We start from the raw sequence: 7035 nt of genomic DNA, 5'->3' as shown, positions 1-7035 counted from the left end.
TCGATTAACTTGCTGCTGTTGCTGTTGATTAGTCTGCTGTTGTTGCTGTTGTTGTTGCTTAACTTGCTGCTCTTGTTGTTGATTAGTCTGCTGCTGTTGCTGTCGTTGTTGTTTAACTTGCTGCTGTTGCTGTTGCTTAGTCTGCTGCTGTTGCTGTCGTTGTTGTTTAACTTGCTGCTGTTGTTCTTCGACGGCTATGGATTGCAGTAGTTCTTGTTTTTGCTTAAAGAATCTAGACGGGATAAAAAACTTTAGAAAATCAACCTTGAAATGTGTCCAGTACTGCCAACGACAATTGTTGTTGCGATACCATATTAGTGCATTATTTTCGAGAAGTAAGGGCATTGTGCGTGGAATTAAGTTTACATCGATGCTATACTTGTCTGCCAGTTCTTCTATGTGTTCGATGAAACTCAATGGATCCTCACCACCGTCATATCTGAAGGACCATTTTTCCACATGTTCTATCGTTTGAATGGATGAGCGCATTGTAGGACTCATATCTGCCCCTTTGTATTCCACGTGTGATATACGTTGATATATATTTTTTTTCCCTTCCAGAGTTCTTAAATTCGTTTCATTCGAGTTAAGACTTCTGTGATGCGACCAACCAGGTTCGTGCTAAAATCGGATCCTCCTTACTCATCATTATATTACGAAGTTTCCTACGTTGTATTCAGGGTCCCTGCTCGGGCGCCACTTGTAAAGAACCTTTTTTTCTTAAGCCGGGGTTTTTCTCGCCGGATCCCAGAGTCGTTACAAGAATATTTTTTTCTCTGTAACCCTGAATCTTCTCGTAATTAAAAAACGGGCTATTTTCGTTAGTTTCGTGGTTTTTATTATTTTTCTCAAAATAAATTTATTACAATATTTATAGTTATACTTATGTACTAATGATATTTTATTGTAATTATAAATACGGACAATTAATATAACTCCTGAAAATAAGAGAACACAAAAGAATGACTAAAGGTAGGCTAGGAGACAACACTACCGACAGGGCTGTGTTGCTAGGTTCAGTGTTACCGACTGGGCTACACTGTGGGATTAGGAAACAACACTACCGACAGGGCTGTGTTGCTAGGTTCAGTGTTACCGACTGGGCTACACTGTGGGATTAGGAAACAACACTACCGATAGGGCTGTGTTGCTAGGTTCAGTGTTACCGACTGGGCTACACTGTGGGATTAGGAAACAACACTACCGATAGGGCTGTGTTGCTAGGAATCAGTTCTATGACTTAATAATTACCTCTGTGATTACCTTGTGAAGTGTTCTGCTTCACGACCTGTGATTGAACCTCTGGTGATGTGCACTGTTCGAAGTGCTGTGGCCAAGTCCCTCTGGTGATGTGCACTGCTCGAAGTGCTGTGGCCAAGTCCCTGTGTTTTACTTTGCTTCTCCTTTTATACGGATTTTATAGAACGGGATAACGGACTTCTGAGTGCATACTGTGTAGCTTTCTTCTAAGTTGTTATTGCTACTGATTTCGCTATGTTCTGCTGTTGTTGTTCGCTGCATATTTATTATTAAAATTTGACAAAAATAATTACCCTCAAAGAAATCGGAAGTATTATTACTTAATTTGTATTTTCAAGAGATTTATTGTTTCTCTTAATTTTGATAACTAAATTCTATGATAATTTATAATTACTTATTATTATCTTACTTTCTAAAATAATTCCTTTTACTTTATTAATACTTTATATATTTTTTCATAGCTTAGACTAATATTTTTTTCCGTGGGTTTGGTTTTACTAATAATAGCTTAATACTATTGTTTTGTTTGTTTACAATAATAATAATAACTTCATGCTATATATATATTTTGTTTCGACTAAAATAGTTTAATTCTGTTGTTGGGTTTTTTTTTATTTGTTTACTATAATCACTTCATGCTATTTTCAACTATCATAATTTATTTGTGACGTGTTGGAAAAAATCGTCACAATATATAAACAATATATGTAAGCAATATATATAAGCAATATATATATAAACAATGTTAGTTCATATAAAGAGATCAATCACATTAAATAGAGGAATCATAATAGATCATATCAGAGGACTTCTGTACACTCAAATAAAAATGCGTGCGTCAATTATTCCTCACATTACTCAAATTAATTACAGATTTTTACAATTATTCTTGAATAAATGATTTAATTTCAATGATTCAATACTGATATATGAGTGATCTTGGCCTCTCATAAATTTTGCATGTGTTCATAATTTATTATAAAATTTGCAAGCACACTTTTAGGATCAGAAAAAATAATTTCGTTTTAAGGTAACAGTAAAATGCATTGCAGAAAATCTGCAAAAATAAATCTTATAGTCCAGGTATTACTCCAAACAAAACTGAGAACGTCAAAAAGAAATACAAAATCCAAACGCTGAAACTATCTATGATCATTCAAAGAAAAGAGAAGCCATCAAATAACTAAGCGTTACCTTATGCACTGAACATTACTCAGCAAAGTTCTTCTACTTTTTTCGCAAACAAAAATTTATCATCAGTATTTTTGCATTAATCCAATTCGATTTTAACCTCTATAACATATAAATAAAACAACATTAAATGGAGAAGTCTGAAAGAGAATATACTTAAATTACCTAAATGTTTAGAATTTTTTCAGAAGTCTTAACTAGCTTAGTAGTTAAGACTGTACATTAATCTAACTAATATCTTTATACCCGTGTAAAAAACAAGTTTTAAAAACTTAATTTGATATACCAATGGATGAACATATAAATGGATGATTAAATCAGAAACACTAACTGGACATTGTAGAATCCTCTCTAGAGGACATAGAACTTTACTGACCACATAATACTTACTTATGGTGGGACGTTGGGACAGCGCACCGTCCAACAAGTGGCCCCACTGAAGTGAAGGATTAGTCGAAGTAGACCATGAAACTACTTGGGTCCTTTTTCGTCCTTCTATTCTTGGATGTCGTTATTGAGTTAAAGCTGGAGTGACTTCCGTTCGCATAACTACATCTCTTGTTAATGCAAGCAGCTCATTTAGCTTGAGGTTGCTTGCCAAGTCATCACCAAGCCAACGATGTCCCAAGACAGTCTTCCTCCTACTTGCCAGTGCTGGACCACATAATAAAAATTGTCAGATTTATTAAAAAAAGGTATAATTGATGAAATTCATTATTATTCATTATTATACCAATGATTATACCAATGAACTAAATGATTAAAGAGACTAAATGTTTTAGCAGAGAAAACGATCAGTAACATCATATGACAATGCAAAAGTTGTTTGGGTTGAGAAATGTGATTTCTTCAGTGAATTGGAAAAAATAAAATAGAAAAATAGAAGACCATTATAAAAGTTTTTATCTATAAAATTAAAGTAATATTCAAAATTAAAAATTTGAAAACCCAAATTAAAAATCTGAAAATAATTTAATTTATTTATTTAAATAATAATCACAAAATGTAAACTCGTGACTTTGTATTAGACCGAATAATTCTACTACTTACTTATTATAATATTATTAATTATAAGCAAATAAAAATCATATAAAAAAAACTCATTTTCATCCTTAAATTTTATAATATTCTTCAATTATTAAATTTCATATGTAAAGAACACAAATTTTATTTTCTTTATTTAATTTTCAATCAGTTTCAATGAACCCAAATTACAAAACCATATGCGCACTTCGAATAAATTGAACCAATCAATCAATTAAAGGAATAAAGAACAAGTTGAAGAAACTGTCTAATACACTGTCTCTATAAATTCTTGAGCTGGAAATCAACCAAAATATAACGCGATTGTTTACACACACAGCTGGAGTCACATTACCTAAATAAAACCGAACACCATTATATTCGGCATCGTCTCTTCTGTAATAAAAATGAATATATTTTTAATCCTGTTGTTATAATTGAAATTGAAGACCTTGTCAGGAAGGTTGTTTCTATTTGCACAATATTTACGACTTATTATTCAATAGAAAAATTTAATTGTTTATTGAAATGTGCATTGAAAAGGATCAATAAATTGTATTCAATCTACAAATGTAGATATGCGAACCAGATACTTACGCTATTTTAGTGCGGAGTGAATAGTTTTGCAGTATCAATCATCATTTTTTGCTTACAGAACAAAAAAAGGAAGACAATCTGTGACATGATAGGAAATTAAAAAATTCTAGGAAGAAAATAGTAAGGCATTGAACGAAGTTGTTGAAAATAAATTGGTTAGAATTTTTTTCCCCTTACGATTTTCAATCCTTTTAATAAAATAGAAGGTTGCTGCTAATTTCCTATTTAAAGGTAATCAAGGAATGGCAAAATTAAAAGACTATATGTGAAAAAATATACATATACATGAAATATTTATTTTACTTCAAAAATCATTTCGAAATAAAATCACATTTCGAAGACATACTTATATATTCTCTCATACCACGTACTCTCTTTGATATTAGAGCGAGATAAGCGCAATATTTTGTCGGCTACGAATAATTTAATAACAATTGCTTTCTTTAAACAAAAATTGTTGTTCATTATTAATAAATCATAACTAATAAATTTCCGTTAAATACTTAACCCTTATAATCTCCTTACATAAAAAAACTGAATCTTCTTCAATAGAAATAAAGAGTCATAAATTTAGAGATTATACTATTCTGATCTTTCATCGTCCATCATCTCCGCCCTTAAAGCTAAATTCTTTAGCTTTTAGTTTATTAATTATCATTTATTTATTATTATTATACTAAAAATTAAAAAACGAATTAATGCGGAACATAATTAATCATCAAAATAAGTGAGAACTTGATATTTTTCACCTGCATTTAACTAAAAATCTTGACCACGAACCGGCAAAGAATCAATTTTTAACTGGAACTACTGATGTGTCTAGTGTAGTCAATGCAGTGAATTTCCTAAATTTCTAAGTCGAACTAATTTTAAACTAAAATTTCCGATCTTTCTATTGTAATTCTTGCTCTGAATTTTAACTTTGCAAGTCGATTCTAAGCCAATCCAGTTTTAAACCGGAATATCAAGTCTTTCTAGTGAAAATCATACCCTGAATGGTGACTTTAAAAATTTTAAACCATAGTTGAAGATTAGTTAAACTGAGTGTTTAACTGAACAAGAGTATCGAGGGAAGGACTTAAGGACCTACGTCACTGAAAATTAAACCAATATTCTTTATGTACGCCAATGCATCGATGAAATGTTGCAATAAAAATTAAATACAATTTATAGTAAAAAGGATTGAATGAGGATTTATAATTGCTAAAGTACAGTAATAGAACTTATTATTCAGCAATGAAGTATCTCTTTGTGGTTTCAGGTATTCGGTTAATTTATGCATTTATCGTAAACATGTCATTTTCTATACTGAGACGGAATAAAACCTCTACCAGAAAATGTAATAGACCATGTTAGACTAAGTGGGCTAGCTGTGATTCAATAGAATCAATAGATAGAAAAAAGATATAATGAAAATAGAAATGATTCAATAGAAAATAGCTTTTGATACAAATAATGCGGTCGACCTTTTATCTAAATAATATCTTAGAAAATACTTCCAACATTATTCGGTTTTTGACCTGTAAGCCTCCTCGAAGTAAATTTTTAGTTACGAACCTGCACTGGGATTCAAAGTCCTGCTAAACATAAGAAAGAGATCTGCCAAACCAAGCTTTTTGAAGAAAGTTTTCAGCCCTTTTTAAACTAGAAGATGCAATACGAAAAGGCAACTCCTCAGAAGATTCAACTATGTCAGCACGCGTTCAAGAATAACTACTTTAGTGCATTTATTAAGACAATACCAAGAAATTAATGAACTATATATTAAAAAATAAATAATTTATTTTATAGATTTCATTTTTAGAATTTTATAAATTTAGCATTGAATTATAAATATATTATTATTACCCTTACTATTATTAAACAGCCATTATTTATAAATCTCTATTATTATTACTTAAAAAATAAGATATGAACAACAATAAAAGTAAAACAATTTGGTATGGAAGTCCAGGTATTTATCTAAATAAATTAGAACAATAATATACTCTTTGGATATATCTAATGTGTGAAATGGAAACTTAAAAAGTTGAATCATATAAAATTTGTTTTATTAAAGTAAGGACAAAAGACGTGTATGTGGTTGTGTAGTCCAAGTAAAAGCGAACGAGCTTCGATTGTCACGTTGAGATCTATGAAAGCCATGCGGCTATATTCCAGACAAACAAGTCGATAGCAAGTCTCGTTTGATAGCAATAAAGCGATCGAAATTATATCGCATGATTATGCCGTTAATGGAAGTAAGCGCAGATGCCAGATTTAAGCGACAGCGGGTTTAAACTTATATTTTATATATATATATATATGTATTATATATTTAATACTTTAATCATATTATATTACCAAATCCTAATAATCTATTTTAATATTCCGCTGCTTCTTAACTTCCTCATTTGTTAATGGTCTTCAATAGTTAATTTTTGTGAACTACCTTCATTTTTTTTTCATTTTTTTCATTTCATTTCATTTATTTATAATTTATAATATTTATGCATTTAAGTTTCTAATAATCCCTTTGGAAAACATATTACAAATCCAAAGAAATGTACATTATTGAAATGTTTTAATGCCGATATGAAATACATTGCTTTTCATTTCTTTTGTAAGCCCAGTGGAATTAATGTATTTTGATTTCCTGAAATTGTATTTATATTTTACTACTGATGAATAAATCTTTCGAAAACTGTTGAATTAAGGATAACAATTGTTTACACTTCTTGTTTGCATGGCTTTGAAAATGTTTTACCAAAAACATTTGTAAACAAGGTTTAAAATATTACCATTGTCACGCTGTGAAAAGCATCCTCAGCTCGGTTCCAAAAATGGCCAAGCAATGCTTGTACATATGTATACACAGCAATGAAGAACAGAGACGTCACAGCGTCTAACACGTTGTCACTGTCACAAAATTATTAGAGGCAACAAATATCCTAACAATGCAACAGGATAATTGTTAAGGTTCCT

This window comes from Teleopsis dalmanni, chromosome 1 (assembly GCF_002237135.1).
Source record: "Teleopsis dalmanni isolate 2A chromosome 1, ASM223713v2, whole genome shotgun sequence".
NCBI classification, from domain to species: domain Eukaryota; kingdom Metazoa; phylum Arthropoda; class Insecta; order Diptera; family Diopsidae; genus Teleopsis; species Teleopsis dalmanni.
Note: the sequence above shows the minus strand (reverse complement) of the source record.